Source organism: Symsagittifera roscoffensis, chromosome 10, assembly GCF_963678635.1.
Source record: "Symsagittifera roscoffensis chromosome 10, txSymRosc1.1, whole genome shotgun sequence".
In the NCBI taxonomy this organism is placed as follows: Eukaryota; Metazoa; Xenacoelomorpha; order Acoela; family Convolutidae; genus Symsagittifera; species Symsagittifera roscoffensis.
The window spans coordinates 38,386,695-38,407,300 of record NC_087071.1 but is presented as its reverse complement, the minus strand read 5'-3'; the positions used below and the strand labels follow the sequence as shown (position 1 = coordinate 38,407,300).

Below are 20,606 nucleotides of genomic sequence, written 5' to 3'. Positions count from 1 at the left end.
AGGGAGGGGGGATTTGACCAAAAAATTGCGTATTTTCGGCGCGCTTCCTTCCAAAATTAGTATATATTGGCGTCGTAGACTTCTTTAGAAACATTTTAGAGTTGGTTGTCCGAAAATGCATGTCATAAAATTGTACCAAAGGGGATCCTTTGGTTGGCGAGGGGGTCGAATCCCTAAGAGAAGCCCCCCCCCCCCCCCCCAAAAAAATAGGGCCCCTGGCTCCCTGTGACTAATTGCGAGACATGAGACGGACTTTTCCAAATTCACATTTTAGAGTCATTCTTTGGGATTTGAAAGATGCGTTTTCTTTTAACAAGAAAAAAAAACAGTTCGTTCTAATCATCAATTAAAAATATAGAGTTCTAACTAAATTGAGCAAAAAAAAGTTTTGCAGCAACCGGAATTCAAAAGTTGCAACCTGATAAAATGTGCAGTTTATAATAAAACGGAACCGATCTTTACAGAAAAACATAATTCTTTAGAAAACTCAAGCTATCTGCTTGAACTCTCCAGCTCAAAATTTAATAAGAAGTGTTTCCAATACGAAGGACAACACAGTTTTGCGATGAGTTTGTACAGTAAACTTAGCTAGTTCAAGAAATCTGACTTCGGTCTGTAGAAAGACAATAAAAAACTCTGTCAATTGACAGTTATATACACCTGTTAAGCTATTACCCGTATTAACAAAGTTGCTTGTCATACAATTTCATACTATGAAAAAATGCTTATCTTACGTTTTCATACAATTTCATGTATTGAAAAAATTGTATTGAAAAAGCAAAATAACGTTTTTCCATACAGTGAAATTTTATAGAAAGTATTTTTGCCACACTCTGGGATTTAATAACCTGCTTCCTTGTCATATTTTTAATCTTTAAAGTTGTATGATGACAGCAAAAGAAATTTTTTATACTATGAAGCTGTACAATAATCGTTTTTACTTTGATTTGATTTTTTGTGTTTTATCCGAAAACCCAAAAACCAAAGATTTTCTTCCATAAGGAAGTAAATGGCAGTTACTACGCGGACAAACTGCATTTGATGTTTAAAACAATGTAACCTACTGTTAACATTCTCACTCAGAATTGTATACCAAAAACTTAGTTTTTTATACTTGGCCAGAAAACGTTACTTTGAAAATTTTGAAGCATGTGATCTTTGTACTTTACACTTACTTGTGATTTTTGAATTTTTGGGTGAACAACCTAACTGGACTACGTTATGGGCAGACTAGGTTATGGACACAGAAGCGAGTTTGCAATAAAAAAATTTTAAAAATTTGATTTCAAATTTCATGCAGTTTGAAAATAAATGTGCTTGTTTCTCGCAATAAGTCCCAAAACTAAAACATTAGACTATAAAAAAATTAGTTGCGATTTGTGAGCGATTGAAGAGATTAAATGTAAGAACAGAACGATCTTTGTGGATATTGCACGAGATAATGTCATTTTAAATATGAGAGGGTGTGTGCTCGGCAGAAACATATATGAAATTTCGGCAGATTTTCTATTGTCTTTTTACAGACCGAAGTCAGATTTTCTATTGTCTTTTTACAGACCGAAGTCAGATTTTCTATTGTCTTTTTACAGACCGAAGTCAGATTTCTTGAACTAGCTAAGGTTACTGTGCAATATGACAAAGCAACTCGTATGACAAAGCAACTGATCTAGTTGCTTTGTCATACGAGAGGAGAAGCGTGGATACAATTCCCCCACCGGAAAGCAAGCTTCGTCAGCACAGTGCAGCATCATCTAGCCTGAACCCATCCGAAACACAAAAAGATAAGCGTGATATTTTCGTATCCAGAAACAAGCGGTCGAGGAAGCGCACTAGGGTTGACTACGGCAGGTGGAAGGAGATGGTACAATTTCGACGCCTCTAATTCTTCATGGAGCTTTTTCTAGTTTGCCAGGCTAGAAACGTGACATGTTACCCACTATGCAAACTAGGGCACTTCGAGCAAAGGTGGCGGGAGGCAAGAAGCAAAAAAATAGTGGAGTGAACGTCCCAGAGCAGGATTGGTGCGGGACGACAATGATCATCATCAGAGTATGCATATCATTGGAAATCGAAGCAAGCAGGAGGAGCAAGTAAAATGATTGCATCAGCAGCAAGAATGCGAGGAAATGTTCACGTCATCTGGAACGGACCAGAACATGACAATGTCAATAAAGATTAAACACTCTGTAGAACTGAAGATCCTCAGCGCAAGAGACCAAGCTGAAGTATCCGGAATGTAAACGTGGCTATGGGTGGAAAGCGGGATAACAGTCACTCTAATCTGCGAGAAGGATCTAAACTAGATTTAGGATGAAGCAAAACTTCGTATGCATCAGATAAAAGACGGTTTTCTTGACTCCAATAAAAACGAATTCATAATCTGGGAAAGGCGGAGAAGACGATCGAAAAGAGTGGGCGGCGCTAATCACTTATCTATTCTGGAGTGCGACTTGATGGGATTTTTAGGACACGAGATGGCGCACAATTGGTGGGACAGGATACAGAGACAACACTGACGGGCTAGGCAAAATTATTTTTGCAAGTTCTTTTCAGTAATAGTTTATAAATAAATGAAACTCGAAACGCATACTTTGATTCGGAAATTTTCGATCGTTTGAAACATGTACAGCAGAAGGGTCGTGGTATGTCTGTTAGTTCTCAGTTTAAGTAGACAGAAAAATAAACCAATTATTTAACGCAGAACATATTTTAACACTACAACAAATTTCAGATAAAAGCACTAGGAAAAATTTCGGTGTCAAAAAAATAATTATGGTAACGAAAGACGGGAGTAAAAATCATTGCAATTGGAATCAAGAGAAATGAACAAGCAGGTATACAAGAACAAGTCTAGGTATACACACTGACACAGAAATGAGTTTTACAATTAACCTACGATGCTGGCGGAGTATCAAAGACACTTTGTTTGAAGAGTTTCTGCTCTGCAATGAAGAAACCAAAAGAAAATCAGACACTCACGATAATTGTGCACACGGAAAGGTTTCTGGAAAGACAAGTGGCCTAAATTTAGAATTTGTTCTCGAGCTGTTACGTCAATTCAATTTGAAATGACAATTTTTAATTCTCCAGAAAAACCAAAAAATGTAAAATCAAAGTAAATAAGTTTCATCGGTCAGGCAATGCAGGTCTTAACGTGGTGCTAAGTTTTTGCAGCAACCGGAATTCAAAAGTTGCAACCTGATAAAATGTGCAGTTTATAATAAAACGGAACCGACCTTTACAGAAAAACATAATTCTTTAGAAAACTCAAGCTATCTGCTTGAATTATCCAGCTCAAAATTTAATAAGAAGTGTTTCCAATACGAAGGACAACACTGTTTTGCGATGAGTTTGTACAGTAAACTTAGCTAGTTCAAGAAATCTGACTTCGGTCTGTAGAAAGACAATAGAAAAACTCTGTCAATTGACAGTTATATACACCTGTTAAGCTATTACCCGTATTAACAAAGTTGCTTGTCATACAATTTCATACTATGAAAAAATGCTTATCTTACGTTTTCATACAATTTCATGTATTGAAAAAATTGTATTGAAAAAGAAAAATAACGTTTTTCCATACAGTGAAATTTTATAGAAAGTATTTTTGCCACACTCTGGGATTTAATAACCTGCTTCCTTGTCATGTTTTTAATCTTTAAAGTTGTATGATGACAGCAAAAGAAATTTTTTATACTATGAAGCTGTACAATAATCGTTTTTACTTTGATTTGATTTTTTGTGTTTTATCCGAAAACCCAAAAACCAAAGATTTTCTTCCATAAGGAAGTAAATGGCAGTTACTACGCGGACAAACTGCATTTGATGTTTAAAACATTGTAACCTACTGTTAACATTCTCACTCAGAATTGTATACCAAAAACTTAGTTTTTTATACTTGGCCAGAAAACGTTACTTTGAAAATTTTGAAGCATGTGATCTTTGTACTTTACACTTACTTGTGATTTTTGAATTTTTGGGTGAACAACCTAACTGGACTACGTTATGGGCAGACTAGGTTATGGACACAGAAGCGAGTTTGCAATAAAAAAATCTTGAAAATTTGATTTCAAATTTCATGCAGTTTGAAAATAAATGTGCTTGTTTCTCGCAATAAGTCCCAAAACTAAAACATTAGACTATAAAAAAATTAGTTGCGATTTGTGAGCGATTGAAGAGATTAAAAGTAAGAACAGAACGATCTTTGTGGACATTGCACGAGATAATGTCATTTTAAATATGAGAGGGTATGTGCTCGGCAGAAACATCGGAATAGGTTTATCGAGTTGCTTTGTCATACGAGAGGAGAAGCGTGGATACAATTCTCACACCGGAAAGCCAGCTTTGTCGGCAATGTGCATCATCATCCGGCCTGAACACCATCGGAAACATTAAAAGAGAAGCGTGATATTCTCGTATCCAGAAACAGGCGGTCGAGGAAGCGCAACGGGGTTGACTACGGCAGGTGGAAGGAGATGGTACAATTTCGACGCCCCTAATTCTTCATGGAGCATTTTCCAGTTTGCCAGGCTAGAAACGTGACATGTTACCCACTATGCAAACTAGGGCACTTCGAGCAAAGGTGGCGGGAGGCAAGAAGCAAAAAAAAATAGTGGACTGAACGTCCCAGAGCAGGATTGGTGCGGGACGACAATGATCATCATCAGAGTATGCATATCATAATTGGAAAGAGAAGCAAACAGGAGAAGCAGGTAGGATGATTGATTCGGCAGCAAGAAGAAGGCGAGGAAATATTCGCGTCATCTGGAACGGACCAGAACATGACAATGTCAATAAAGATTAAACACTCTGTAGAATTGAAGATCCTCAGCGCAGGACACCAAGCTAAAGTATCCGGAAAGTAAACGTGGCTATGGGTGGGAAGCGGGATAACAGTCACTCTAACCTGCGAGACGGATCTAAACTAGATTTAGGATGAAGCAAAACTTCGTATGCATCAGATAAAAGACGGTTTTCTTGACTCTAATAAAACCGAATTCCCGGGATGACCTCCATAGATCGAAAATGCTAATCATACAATTTCATACACTTAGTCTATGGAAAAATGCTAGTCATACAAATTTCATGCATTTTAGCAAAATGAGTTTAATCGAACTTTAAAGGTTTTTAATAGTTGTTTTGGTATCGAAATTGGTGTCTCTTCATAAATAAAATTTAAAAAAATGGTATGAAAAAAAAATGCTAACCATACAATTTCCATATATGGAAATTGTATGATTAGAACTTTTTTTTTTAAATTTTTTTTGTGAAAAAAAAGCTTTGAACAATCAATTCAACTGCTGGCAAAGCATTTAAGCGTTTTTTGGGCTGCTACGACAGAAAACTTTGACTTTTTATTTTTGTTTTCTGAAAAAAAACACTAGTCATACAATTTCCATATATGGAAATTGTATGACTAGCATTTTTTTGATGGCGACGACAAAAATTTTTTTATGTTTTTTTTTCAACCGCAAAGTGATTTTCGTATTCAAACAAACATTTTTTGAAAAAAAATTTTGCATGCAAAATTTAATTTTTTGTGTGCATAACGTAGTCCTGGATATACTAAAATTGGATTTTTTTTCCTTTTCTCTTCATAACTTTTTTCAAAAACGCTTAAAACTCCTCGTTCTTTTGTATGACATGTTTTTGAATGCCTTGATCAATGTTTGGTAATTTAAAAATTCAAATTTTAGAAATAATCATCTTTGAAAATTATTGCCAAAATCTAAAAGTTCATTACTTTCCTTATATTGTTTGTCTCAGACAGAAGTAACACATATCAGGCTGTATCCAATGCATTTTCAATGCGAGAAGGACAAACCGTTGGTTACTACGTTTAAGTAATCAAGGTTTATGTAATTTGTGTTCGATTACGAACACAACCACAAAGTTTTGAGAAATTAAAATGTAAAAACTCAATATTTTTGGTTTATGGAAAAATGCTAGTCATACAATTTCCATATATGAAAAAAATACTAATCATAGACCTTTCATGCAATTTTCTGTACGTATGGAATTGCATGAAAAGTGTATGACTAGCATTTTTCCATATATGGAAATTGTATGACTAGTATTTTTGGTCATCCTGGGTTCATAATCTGGGAAAGGCGGAGAAGACGATCGAAAAGAGTGGGCGGCGCTAATCACTTATCTATCCTGGAGTGCGACTTGATGGGATTTTAGGACACGAGTTGGTGCACAATTGATGGGACAGGATACAGAGACAACACTGACGGACTAGGCAAAATTATATTTGCAAGTCCTTTTCAGTAATAGTTTATAAATAAATGAAACTCGAAACGCATTATTTGAGTCAGAAATTTTCGATCGTTCGAAACATATACAGCAGAAAGGTCGTGGGATGTCTGTTAGTTCTCAGTTTAAGTAGACAGAGAAATAAACCAATTATTTAACGCAGAACATATTGTAACACTACAACTAATTTCAGATAAAAGCACTACGAAAAATTTTGGTGTCAAAAAATAATTATGGTAACGAAAAACGGGAGTATAAATTATTGCAATTGGAATCAAGAGAAATGAACAAGCAATTATACAAGAACAAGTCTAGGTATACACACCACTGACACAAAAATGAGTCTTACAATTAACCTACGATGCTGGCGGAGTTTCAAAGACACTTTGTTTGAAGAGTATCTGCAAGGAAGAAACCAAAAGAAAATCAGCCAATCACGATAATTGCACACGGAAAGGTTTCTGAAAAGACGAGCGGCCTAAAATCAAACTTTGTTCTCGAGCTGTTACGTCAATTCAAGTTGAAATGACAATTTTTAATTCTCCGGAAAAACCAAAAAATGTAAAATAAAAGTAAAAAGTTTCCTCAGTCAGGCAATGCAGGTCTTAACGTGGTGCTAAAAAGCAATGCGAACTAAACCCTCAATTAATTTTCCAAATTTTTATTCCAATATTGGTGTAACTCCCCTGAAAAAAAACCACACGCAATTTTGACGAAAATACAGAACACTATTCTACGGTTTGCTCATCAATAACCCAGGCATTTTACCCATTTTACAATACAGAGACTTTTCTCCGTTATACCGACGGGCTGAGTACCCGATTTACCCGGACTGACTAATATTGATTACCCGGATTTACCTAACCTTAAACTCGTTAAGAGTCGTCATACTGGACAGGAACTCAAAGATGAGGAAAACAGTAACGCGCATGAGCCAGTACTATCCTCATCATTATAACGTTTTTGCAGTAACTTAAAATTGCCTGTGGATGGATGTCCGCTTAGCTATTCCAAAGGCACCAACCCAGTCGGCGATGAACAGGCTCCATCACAATCACCACGGACGAGACAAACGTTTGGGCTCCTCGATTGTTTTATGTTTCTTGATGATGCATCGCAATCTCTTAGGCATCGCCAAGTATTTCAAGCGCTGCCTGGAAGCAGGTAAAAATCCTACGCTAGAAATTTTCAACTGAAGACCAATTGTGTAAACCGAGGGAGCCAAATGAAATGGTCCATTTGGACATCGGCTGACTAGTAAATTATGTAAGCTACCGGAAAAAGTACGCGCTAGTAGCGGTAGAAGCGTTCACACGTTTGCCATCCGCAGACTTATACTCAGCTAACAAGTCTAAAAGGATACTCAAATTCTTAAAGATATATTTTGCAGCTCATGGTCGAACTACGAAAATGCACATGGATCAAGCAACCGGGTACTTTTCTAATTTGGATCGGAACAACATATAATAACTAAAAACGACGATGTTTAGATGAGTCCACCTGACGGGATACCGACATCGAGTTTAACAAGGATGACGGAGAAAAATTGAGTGATCTGATAATGGGCTCACATATTAAGAAAACACCAAGGGTATTGGATGAACACAAGATCGCCGAGGTGTAGATCGAACTGACCCATCCATAAGAACCACTTTGGCTGAAAAATTGCAAGACAACTGTACCCGAGGCAGAAAAATAGTCTAACAGGTAACGGGGGCACTTGACTCAAATTATCCGCAAAGGCATATATGGTTAAATGCATTCTTCCAAAAAAACAGTTGTTAAAACAGAGCGGTGTTGTATTTAGATCCGAAAAAACAAAAGAAAAACTGAAACGTAGCACGTGGCCCAAGTAAACGAGCACCCCAGGACAAGTTATCAAGGCGCGAACACAGTAGGCTCATCGATAGCGGGCACATCATTTTTTACATAGTAAAATACTCTCAATCGGAGCGGAAAAGCCAAAGTTTATCCCTCAAAAACATGGCGAAAGAAACGAAATCGAAAACCCGAACAGACGACGAATCAATGAGTCAAGCAAGGACAAGAATGGCGAGGATCAAGGCGTCATCGAACCGGAGAGATTGTTTAGTGACCTGAAAGCAACCAACAAAACGAGGCGGTGAAAGCGAGCGGGACGAACGAAACCGCATAAACATCCGGAACCTTTCGGGTATCCAACGAGCAGTTTAAGGAGCCGGCGAGAAGATCGACCCGACGAAGGAGGAGTGTTAACAAAAATGGGTTGAAGATTTGGAAAAATGCGGAAAAGAAGCAAATGAAGTTCAAAACTCGAAGAATCCCGGAGAGAGAGCCAAACTTAAAAGTTGAAGTACTCAATTAAAACAAAACTCATTTACACTGAATAAATTCGGAAAAATAAACCTATCTTTAGTGATACATTTTACTGGATGTGTGTACACACAACTAAATAACGCACAAGTGCTTGAATTTTGTACAATTCTTAGATCTTTCGGGTTAAAATTCAGTTTGCTGTCTGAAAACCTGCCAATTGACCTTGATGAGCTCCAGCTTGAGACGCCTGAAACAAAAGGTGCAGTTGATTTGTTGTTGTTGGTCTGAATAGTTGCATTCTTAATTGAACATTAAGTATCATTCGTGTTCAAATCTACGTCAACTGCTCTCGTTCCACTGTCTTGTAAGGTCTATAGAGTTAATTGGCCTTGAAAACAAATGAAAAAAAAATTAAAGGAAACAAAGTTATTCAAACTTTTCCAAGTTTTAATTTTAAAAATCAGAACAAAAAACAACCCGAGCACAAATATTCGGTCGTTTTCAAAAGCCTGTACAGTAACATCGTCAAATCATAGAATGAAAAAATAGGGGTAAAATTATATTTATAAAAGAGTCATTTTGCTTTTTTGTAAAACGTCAAAAAGCTTAAATTACGTGAAGAGAGATCTTTCGAAGCAGAAATTGATAGTTTCTGGTATTTTGTCTCCCCTTTAAATGAACTGTTATCCTTAATTATTTCTAAGGTAGTCAGATTTGTATTCAGTTGCAGTGTTGTTCAGGACATGATTTTCACTAATCAGAGAGCAGCAACTCTTTGCAAAAAAAAGAAGTTTTTAATGGCAGTCTGATCCCATTTTTTAAAAATAAGATTGAAGTAATTCAATTTTTCAAATTTCCAATAATACAACATTGATAAACTTTGCCCGCCAACAATCAACTATTTGGGAGATTGTAGATAAATTTAAGCCAAGAAACAATTGCATATCTTATGTAACTTCACATTTAACAAATTTAAGAAAAATCAGCGCCCTCAAAAAGAATCTGATAGGGCAAGACTTTTTAAAATCAACAAAAGTCTTGAAGTTGACGTCAGCAAGCATGTCTCAAAAAGCGTCTGAATAATCACAGAAGATATTTAGATTCTCTTTGTTTCTGGTTTGGTTTGGAGCTTTGCGTTTCCTCCTATATTGGCCTAGAAGACGAGTGCAAATTCGGAATCAAAGAACATGTTTTTTTTCTAGATTCTACCAGGATCTGAAATTCTAAAGAAATGTTTAAATGGACCAATTTCAATCAAAATATTGTATCGTCAGACGTCTTGGAGGCATTTCCCGCTAAAATGTGGCCGAAGTGTCCTTTAGTTTTATTTGTTCCGCTTTGTATTCACCGGGAAACAATCCCACTTTTTTCTATTGGAAAAACTCGAATTTATTTGCTGAGATTTATTCAACCTATAATCGTACTCAAAAGACCGTTTTTCAATTTGGCTGAGGGAGTGTGTTTACCCATACCACTCAACAAATGTAGCAAGTTGCATGCTGACCTCATTTGGGTAATTGAGTCCAGCAACCCAAGTTGTTATTTCACACTCGTTCACCCACAAAAAAGATGAGGTCACTGGTATGCTGAGCTTAGAATGAATCATAGATTTATTTTTCGAATATTACTTTTTTCTGATTCTCAACAAAGCGCTAAATACAAAACACAGTTTTAACATAGATAAAAAAGCTCATGTTTTAAATTACGGTAATCATCAACTTGAGAGCAATAAATGCTAGAATAAAATCAGAAAAAGCAAAAAAAAAAAGAGTTGAGTAAGTAAACATGCATTTTGCTTGCATGGTTAGCCCAAACGTGAACACATTATTTGCTGTTGATTACATTAAACGCAAGTTATCAAAATTAACTTTTTAAGCGAGCTAGCTAACAAAAATCAATTTTTTTAAATTGTGTTTGAAGTTAAGTCTTTCAATTAACTGTTGAATTGAACTGCGTCAATTTTCTGCAGGTTAGATTGCACTTCTCGGGTTGACCAAAAGTTGCTACCTTAGACCTCATCTTTTAAGAATCATACAACTTCTTACAAAAATAGGCTCTAAGAATGTTACAACATAGGGACTTTTTCTTGTAAGAAAGCTGTAAGATACCGACTTTTCTTACAAGAAAATTCTAAGACAGAATCTTTTCTGGCAAAAAGTTGCAAGACTGCAAATTTTTCCTACATTTTCGTGAGAGTTATAAAATTGGGAAATTTCCTTCAAATCTTATCAGAAGTTGTAAGATAGGGGAACTTTCTATAGGATGGTTTGAAATGCGATAACTCGCAACAAAGGGCAACTCGAAAAAAAGACAAATCGCTTTATAATTCACAATATACTCGCAAAGACGGAACTCACAATGAAAAATCATTGCCGCAGTTGCATTAAAAAACGGAACTCACGACAAAAATTTCCGTCGCAAAGACGGAACTCACAATGAAAAATCATTGCCGCAGTCGCATTAAAGGACGGAACTCACGACAAAAATTTCACGACTCACAGCAATTAAAAATCCCTACCGCAGTCGCAAAAGAAATTTGGAACTGAAATTCTCAAGTTAATTCCTTGATAGATTTTGATAGTTGTTTTTTTGATAGATTTTGACTCCTGTTACGAGTTGTCTCGGTACCCATTCTATTTTGCAAACTTCGGGCCCAAAATTTTTATTTCGATTTTTATTCAATCAAAAATGACGCCTAATGTTTTTTTTCAATTGCTCACAATTTTCAATTGCTCTTCAAATTGGTACTAATCTGAGTCTTCTATAAAGTTCGGCAGTAATTAAAGAGAGTAAAGTGTGCAAAAATTGGAGCGAAACGTTCAAAAAGTGTTTTACTGATTTAAAATACAAAATTAGTGTTTTATGGTATCATGAGAAATTATATCTTACTTTTCAAGGTATCCCAGCGAAAATAACCCAAAAGATTGAAGGCCACGTAAGTTAAATTATCCGAGATGAGGAATCGAAACAATTAAAATATCGCAAAATGATAATCAAAGGATTTAAAACCAAGATGACAAACTGAACAAACTGATCAAAGCAATTATAACTTTTAAAAAGCGCGTGAAATCAAATTCAGTTCGAAGCGTGAAAACGTCAAAGCAAATTTTATATCCACCAATTTTTTGAACTATCAAATCAAAAAGAAATGACTTTCTAAGTTCACTTGGCGATAAGGTTAAAAATTATTACTCTTGGTCAAAAGAGCAAACGATCGATTTACAGTGGATCACAAATTTTAGTTCGGAATCAAAAAAAATTGTCTCTATCAGCTCCCAAAAATTGGTACCTCTACAATGGCTGTAAAGCCGAATTTTTTGTGATTTTTCGAAAATCAATTAAAAATTCCTCAAAATGCAGACAATTTGAGAAAATAAGGCCGCTAATTTGAAAAAATGAAATCGAGGAGAGTGTCATATGAGCCAGAGCTTGAGCATAGTTCACTATATCTGAGTTTTTGTAGGAGTTAGTTATCTTTTGGAATTTGTTTCTGAGTTCTCGATAAATTTCACGGTTTTGATTGATTATACGGCTGCTTGCTTCAGATTATTGAACTTATGGTTGTAAGAATCAAACTGATTTTTTTTCTATGAGCGTATGAATGGATGAGTTGATTCCGTGGACAAGCGACGTAACGCCGTTATGAAAAATGATGCGAGCTAGTCAATTTTTGCGAAAATATCAGTTAGTTGGAATAACCGACTTTTCGGCAGTTTGGCAAGTTTCGTCTATGTCAAGAGTAAACGCCGATTCGGCAACTGAAAGAGGAACAAAGATTATAACTGGGATCATTAGTAAGGTTAAGGCTTAGCTTTGTTTTGGTTAGCAACAAGGTTTTTTCAGTCCTAAATCCGAAATCTTGCGATGGATACTTTGGCATAATTAAAAATAGCAACCTTTGACTCATATAGGGACGAAAACGCTTTTAAGGCAGTTTGTTCGATGTCAAGGAGATTTTTTTTGGGTACAACGTGTCCAATAAGGCTAATCAGTGCTTCAAGAAACCTGTTGTAAGTGAAATCTTTTTTATTGCCAAGCAAAACGTAAACGCAGGGGGATAAAAGCCGCCAATCTGGAAAAGTACTGAGTACAATTGATAAAACTGAGACAGACAAACCTCAAAATTCCGTCAGAAAGCCAAAAGTTGCTATGGACGTGAAGAGCATAAAAATTTTCTATGTCTCTAAAAAAAGGAATTGCTCGCTGTCTTCTTTTCTGCTATCATTTGGACAAAAAATTGAATATTTTTCCGGAATATCGATTTGACGGTCGGTCGATGAAATCACTTCCAGTTGTTCTTTCGTTTTGTTCCAATTGAGGGTTCATGAAAGGGCTACACGTGACGGAAATGAAAGCTGAGTTCGCGGATTATCGTCCATAGTCTTGAGGCTGGCTGCTATCATTTTGCTGTTCACAGGATTCATTTGGGATTTTGCTGTTTCCTTCAAATAACTAACTAGCTGCCTTGCTTCTACGCGACCGCGGCAAAACTCATGGCTGTGCTCGTGACTAAATGGTTTCATCGCAAGTTAGACGTGTTATTGGGCGATTATGTCAACGCCATTTTGCAAAACGCCAGAGATTGGTAGATTTGGTGTCTCGTTTTTTAGTGAACTCGTGCCCATCCAAAATAAGGAACTCTTTGCTGTGTTGAATTTTACCGTAGATAAAATCTTTCACAGTGGACTGGTGCTCTTTGTGTAATAAAATATCTTTGCTTTGTGTTTCGTTATTAAATTTTCTCAATTTTGACTCCATTAACAGGTTGAAAAAAATTAATCCCTAGGAAAGAGTCTTTTACCATCAGCAGTATCTTTATGAGACTCTTTTTAATTGCGATGTAGACATATGCACCAAGCCTTGGTAATCTATACCATAAATTAATTTTCAATCCTTCATGGGATATTTTAATTGACGTGAGCTATATTGGCATGGGCTATTGTGTCCATTGAGATATATTGGTATGGGATATTTAGTAATGGGACACTTTCGTATGGGATTCTTTGTCTTGTCACCGCATTTTATATAGTAGGAAATGAACATTTAGAGACATTTAAACGAAAAATATCCTATTTCTACAAAATTAAGAAGGATATCTTTTTTAAAATTTGTTGGGCTGCATTAGAGGCTCTCTTTTTTATCGTTTTTTTTTCAGCAATCAAAACAATAGCTTGGACATGGACAGTTTTTATTTGACAAAAACCCAAAAAAAATGTTATGCCCAAGTTTTGCAAACAATTATTGCACCATATTAGTACTGCTAATGGCCTAATCATGATCTCTCTCTTTCTTTGGTCTAAAATTACCCAATTTGAGAAATACGACTTCTAGTTTTCGAGTTTCAATTGCATTTTTCTTTACAATATAAATCAGCACTGAATAGTGGCAACCGTTCCAGGCTTAACTGCTGGATCTTTTTCAGCTGTGTAGAGCTGTATGTGCATAGATTAGGTCTAACTCCTGCTCCCTCCCTCCCTTCATAGCCTCGACTAATTTAATCGCTGAAAACATAACTGATACCCTGTCCGCTAGTGAGTGGTTTGCAGCCAACATCTTAAAAATCGTTATGATTAAAACCATTGTCAGCAATTCAAGCTATCAAACCGTACTAGTCATAAACTTTTTCATTTCGTTGATTCAATTCTCTGTTCAATTCGTCGAATGAATCAAATCCAAGATCCAGAAACCCTCTAAACCTAATTTTGAATTACTCAAGAAACTTATACGAAGCCTTTCGTGTTCCGGCGTTCAAGAAAGTGCGCAATATTTATGCTTGGGTCAATTCAGTCAATTTTCGACCTTTTAACGAAGCATTTTTGATGGATTTTCTTCTTTACCTTCTGAAACATATTGTTTTCTGGAGCTTAAAATTGATCATGTTATTTTGCCTGTGATCTTTTTTGTAGAGTTACGGGGGTTTGAAATTTGCGGACTTGGGCAATTTGGTATAATTAACGCGCAGTATTGAAGCACGCGTAAGCGACCGATTAATGAGTTCCAAATTGAACGGAGGCAAACCATTTGCTCTTTTTTTGAATACGAGATAATAAACACAAATCTTTGAAAGTGGCATCCCTTCATAGGGAATATATTGATAACAACAAGAAAAAAATTTTATTTCGATTATTTGTCAATTTTTTAATCACAAAATTTTTAAACTGGCCTCAAAGTGCAGTCGAAACATTCGGGACTTTGCCCTTAAATACGAGTAGTCTTGTTTTACTTCTCAAATCACAAACTTTTATTGTTCCGGCTTTCGATACGAAAGTGACGGAATATTTGTGCTCGGGTGGGTTTTTTTCTTTAGACAAATTTCGACTTTTTAACTAGCCATTTTTGACAGAATTTTTATATCATTACAAAAGCATTGTTGTCCTGAGCTCAAATTTGAAAAGATATTTCACCTGTGATCTTTTTTAGTAAAGTTTTGGGGGTTTAAAGATTGCCATTTTGGCCAATTTGGGACAATTAACGCGCGATATATTTCGCGCTATTAACGCGTAAGCGGAGAGTTAATCCGTCTTAAAATCGTTCCAAATTGGTTGAAAGAAGCTTATTTACCATATATGATTTGTTACAGGAGCAAAATATACCCTTTTGTACTTTATATGGCGTGTGGGGGGATGATTTTCATTTAAAAAAGTTCAAATTTTAGAAGAAAAACGGTCATTTTATTTTACTACATTAATTTTTTTAATGCTGTTACTGCTCCATAAAACTTTAAAAGGAAGTCGGAGCATTCAGGGCTTTGCCCTGACACGAGCAGTCTTGTTGTTTTCAAAATCAGTTTTCTTCGGCGAACAAAGCAGCAGATTTGCAACTGTATACAACTATCTCGATGCTGCATACTAACGCTCACAACAAAAGATGAACATGAAACAAGGCTCATATTACTTTATGTGACCATGAATCTCAAATTAAAAGCTGTTTTTTTTCTAAAACATTAAAAATTCTTGGTATAATATTTTCTTCGGTCGATTGTCATTTGTTTTTTGAAACAATTTTTTTTGAGTATGTGTTTATAAAAAAAGAAAAAGTTACAGTTAGAAAAAAAAACCATAAAATTTCTAAGTAAAACAGAGATTAAAAATGATTCTTTGTTTGAAAATTATTTTTGCAAGTCCTTTGAAATTTTTGTTATAGAGATGTTTTGTGTTGTCAAAATTTTTCACATCACTTTTTTTAAAAAAAGATTGTTAACTGATACAGAGGATGAGCGGAGTTGGCATACCTTTTTGTAGAGTTACTAGTTAATTTTGATGAAATATTTCATTGGCAAAGTTTCCAGTTATCACACGAAACTATTTTATCCACCTAAGACCGCATTTGAAATTCTCAAGAAAATTATACGAAGCTGCTCGTGTTCATGCGTTCTAAAAACTGCGGAAGATTCATGCTTGGGTCGATCGATTCAATCAATTTTCGACCTTTTAACTAAGCATTTTTGATGGATTTTCTTCTTTACCTTCTGAAACATATTGTTTTCTCGAGCTTAAAATTGATCATGTTATTTTGCCTGTGATCTTTTTTGTAGAGTCACGGGGGTTTGAAATTTGCCGATTTGGTCAATTTGGTATAATTAACGCGCAGCATTGAAGCACGCGTAAGCGACCGATTAATAAGTTCCAAATTGACTGATAAATATTTGATTAATAATTGTTAGTCACGATTTTTAGCCGTATCTTTTTAAATTATTCTCTTTTTTATATATTTTCTAACTTTTTTCCAGACAATCGATACACACAGTTTTTGGTAAAATTCGTCAGTTTTTTTGTTTTCCCGGTCTTTCCGCTGATAAAGAGGGGAACCTTATATCAATTAATAACTTTTTTAATGGTTTCCAGAGATGCTCAAACCTTTTAAAAAACGTTTCATTACTGTGCTGGACATCTAGTGTGCTCAAACTGCAGCGCCTTTTTATAACTTTTTCAGAAAACAAACACCGTCCTCACAATCTTCAACTTACAATGACGATTTGCATCAAAATTGCTCTTCAAATTTGCGTGCTCTTTTCAATTTTGTCACTCAATCACTGCCAAAGCGTTATATATGATACATCAACTGAGCCACAATGCACAGAAATAACTCAGAGCGCAACCCGGGATTGTCGATGGAAAGCAGGTTTGGATCGAACTGTGGACCACAAAGTACTGGGAGGAAAGATAGTGGCGTACAAAATCAGGTTGGCTGAACAGTGCTTGCGTCATAATTTGTTCATTTAAGGAACTATGTGTTGTTGCACTCTCGTTCTCTTACCCGGCTCGAGGTTTTTTGCAATTTTGCAACAAGTTATTTAAAAAAAATCCCCGACTAGACTAAAGAAAAATGTAAGGAAAACCCTTCATTTATTTGAGCAAAATCTTTGAGCGAAACTTACTGAAGAGCGTGTTATCAACAAATGGATAATTTTAAGATTATTCCGTTTTGTCCCTGCTTTTTTTTCGCGCATCCAGTTTTTTTAATTAATAATGTCGTTCTGATCAGGTTGTTTCTCCGACTCAAATCAATTAATCCATGGATGCAATTCCGAATTTCCGATGCATTTTAGTTTTTTGTTGTTTTTATAGATGTGTGTACATACCAACTTCACCTCAATACATCGAATATGTATGACTAATTTTTTTGCAAAGTAAACAATCAAAATTTTTCATTTTTTTTCTTGCAATATCAATTTTGCACACAAACAAGAATGCTAAGACATTTTTTTTGCGCTGAGATTTTTTTGTTTTCTAATCCAGTTGCTAGTAGAAAAAACACTCATTAAAATAGGTTAGACTTCTTTCATTCAGCTGAATTTGATCTATTTGTTCTTCCGTGGCATGGGATGAATTACTAGCAATTTAATAACACATATCACTTACTCTCAGTGAAAAAAAAAACTACTCCAGAAATTTTTGCGCCAACTTGAAGATGTAGAGTGATTTTCCTATTTTACCGCAAAACAATTTTTTCTCCTTCCTGGCAAAACTTCTAGTATTATTGATCTATCAGTTTCCAAATGTCATTCTAAATTGAAAAAACTATCAATAGTTTTTGTGCTCACAATTAAACAATAAATTGTTTTGTTTATATTTTATGGTTAAGTGTATGGGAAATGAATTACTCACCTTTTTGTCAGTCTGAGATTCCATTGAACTTCAATCCCAACCCATTTTTTAACCGAGAGACATTTTTAGATCTCTTAAGTTTGTTTTTCGTAGGAAATCCGAATAACCAACGGACAAATTTCCGAACTTTTTTGTTTCGCGGACATTGTTCCGTGTCTATTTTGCTAACTCATTTCATACTTTTCCGTCAGTTTAGATTAGTGTTTTCAACTCAATCCTTGTAAATTGATTGATTTATTATTAGTCTTTTGCTTTTCTGAGCATTCCACATCAGTGTTTTATAAGTAACAATCACACTTATTGGTCGGTCAGTGTCAGTCTCAAAAATAATCAATGAATTGAAATCGTACCTTTTGTCAGATCAAAAAATAATTTTAATTCTTTTCAACCAGTCATAACAGATTATGATCTTTTTGCTAAACGCTGCTTCGGTTGGCTATCACACGTTGCAATATATAGATTGAAGCTTTCCGCGTCCAATTTCAAGCGTTTATAATCGCTTATATAATGATTTTAGTACAAGTTTTACTAAAACTGAGAAACAATAGATTTTAATCAATTAAAATCGATTGGAATCTCTCTTTTATAAATCAAAATTTAATGTTTTCTAATACAGTTATTCAATTGTATTTGAATAATAAACCATCTGTTTTTCGATACAATTATATTCTTTTAAAACTGATTATAATCAATTGTTTTTGTTCCAACTTCTACCACATATGTTTTGCACAAAAAATCATTTATAACAGATTACTATCCTTTTTGTTTTCCCATTTTGTTCTCGACCTTGCATCAGAAGTGTTGATATTTTTTGCTTTGAATGGGAAACTGTCTCAAATGTTTTAAGAACAATTCAAATTTATAACGCTAGTATTTTTTCTTTTCAGCTTCATTAGAGTTGTTTTATGATGCCCATTTTATTTTTTTTATCCACAAAAAAATCAGCTTTATTTTCACGATTTTTTCGGAAGATTTGTTTTCCACCTACCGCAGTAACTTTTCAACTAATATGATTTTTGTTTCGTCGTAAGACTTTGTGTTCGTATGAACAAAAGTTTGACAAGAACTCTCACTTTTAGAGATTTTGTTATTGACAAACAAAATAACCAAAAAACAACATAATAATCCGTTATAATTGATTACCTTCGTCTAAATTTGGATGTGGGTCAAAATACTTTCCAAAATTGATATCTTGTCTTCATATTTATTTTCAGTTACCCTGACTTTTTTACGCTTTTTAATCGTACTTAAGTTTTTTGTCTCTCCAGCTTTCCAAATCTCCCAAAGATAGTTTTGAGACATTGAACGTTAGGAGGGGGTTAAAGGCCAGTTGAATTATAGATTATAGATATTATAATCTATTATAATCAAAACTTATGGATACAAAAATATTACAATGGATCATAATCGAGTTTGAGTGATCATATTTTTACTACATCTTTTTGTCTATCAAACACGATTCAATAATGAGTTTGCGTCTATCGACGCATTTGTCTTATAATTAACGTTCTTTTCTACTTTTTTAGATCAACGGTTGATCACATCCAGAAACTAACAGGTGTTTGTTTTAGGTGGTTCAACGGAAGTTGGTCTGGCTGGTATGTGCCTGGCCTCCTAGATATCGACGGGAAGTTCAACCCGACAGCCAGTCCATGCTCTGTGCCTCTGAAAGCTAATTCCATGCGACTGATGTGGTCATACTTCTACGACCATACTCATTCTTACATTCTCTGTAAATCTCAAGAAGTATAAAACATCGAGCTGTGAAAATTGATTGGCACAGATTTCGCCCTACTACAGATTTCGTCCTATTCATTTAATAAACAGATTTCGTCCCATACAGGTTTTGTCCCTTATCCAACATCCTATCATCCCATATCCAAATTTGTGGGACAAAATTTGTTGAAAATAAATTGGGACGAGATCTGTCATGGGACGAAATCTGTCACGGCCGTGAAAATTATGAACAGTTTAATGCTCAGGAGAACTGGAAGATCAAAACATTCTTATCAACTAATCGCATTTAAAGTTTAATTAGTTTAATACTGTTGAATGTTAAAACGAGTGGAATTGATTAAATTTTGTATAATACAGCTTTGAATAGGCATTTAACTGAAAATGCAACTAATTTTTTCAATTAAATATTTTCTGTCAAAATTTTAGAAGGAAATTGCTTATTCCTGTAAGAAATGAATCCCAATGTATTTTTCCTGTACCAGATGTAGCTCTTCATGGAAAACCGTCAAACAGTGAATATTACGTCATCCCTTGATCTTAACTTAACAGATGCGCGCCGAGGAAAAAACATGATGTCATTTAATATTCTTCCTGAAAATCACCAATTTTAGATCGACCAATCTGATTTCCCGAGTTCTCCGAAAGTAGTATAAGGACCCTGTTTTGTCAAAAATTATCTGCGCCGCAGGTAAATTTTTCAAAAAACAGGCAAATAAACGTGTTTTTCGGCGCTTTTTGAAAAATTGCGTTTTTCGGCGCGCGCTCCCCCTAAAAATTAGTTATTTTGGCGCTCAAGAGGCCCATAGAAAAATTTGAGGTTTGGTCAGCCAAAAATGGATGTCGTAAAGTTATACCTAAGGGGAGGACATTTTCGAAAAATTTGGCAACCAGAAATCAGGAAAAGGCGGTCGCCACCCAAACCCCCCCCCCCCCCCCCCCCCTCGGCACGTTACTGCTGAAAATATTTGAAAATCTTAGATTTAAGCTCTCATCTCATCATGGTTTCGCGCAATCTTGGGAATTAAAGTTCGTTTTATAAAAAAAAATAGCTTGAAAAAGTATATTTTTGTGATTCTAACTTTCAGCTGACCAGACCTCAAAAAGGCTCACTAATGGAACAATTAATATAATTATGTTACTAATTTACACGATGAGTTTGAAAATGACCAGAATTTGACCTAGTGCAATTTAAAGACACTTTTTTGAATTGGA

At 35.2% G+C, this 20,606-nt stretch overlaps 1 protein-coding gene and 1 long non-coding RNA gene across 2 annotated transcripts in view; one reads left to right on the top strand and one right to left on the bottom strand.

Annotated features, from left to right (window-relative positions):
• Positions 1 to 20,606, bottom strand: part of LOC134855596 (UDP-galactose translocator-like) — a 433,562-nt gene that overhangs the window by 52,784 nt on the left and 360,172 nt on the right. The gene's annotated exons all lie outside the window — the stretch shown is intronic.
• On the top strand, positions 10,395 to 19,776 carry LOC134855582 (uncharacterized). Its single transcript, XR_010164510.1, has 3 exons — positions 10,395 to 10,519; positions 16,483 to 16,732; positions 19,229 to 19,776. It is a non-coding gene; the product is annotated as an uncharacterized LOC134855582 (long non-coding RNA).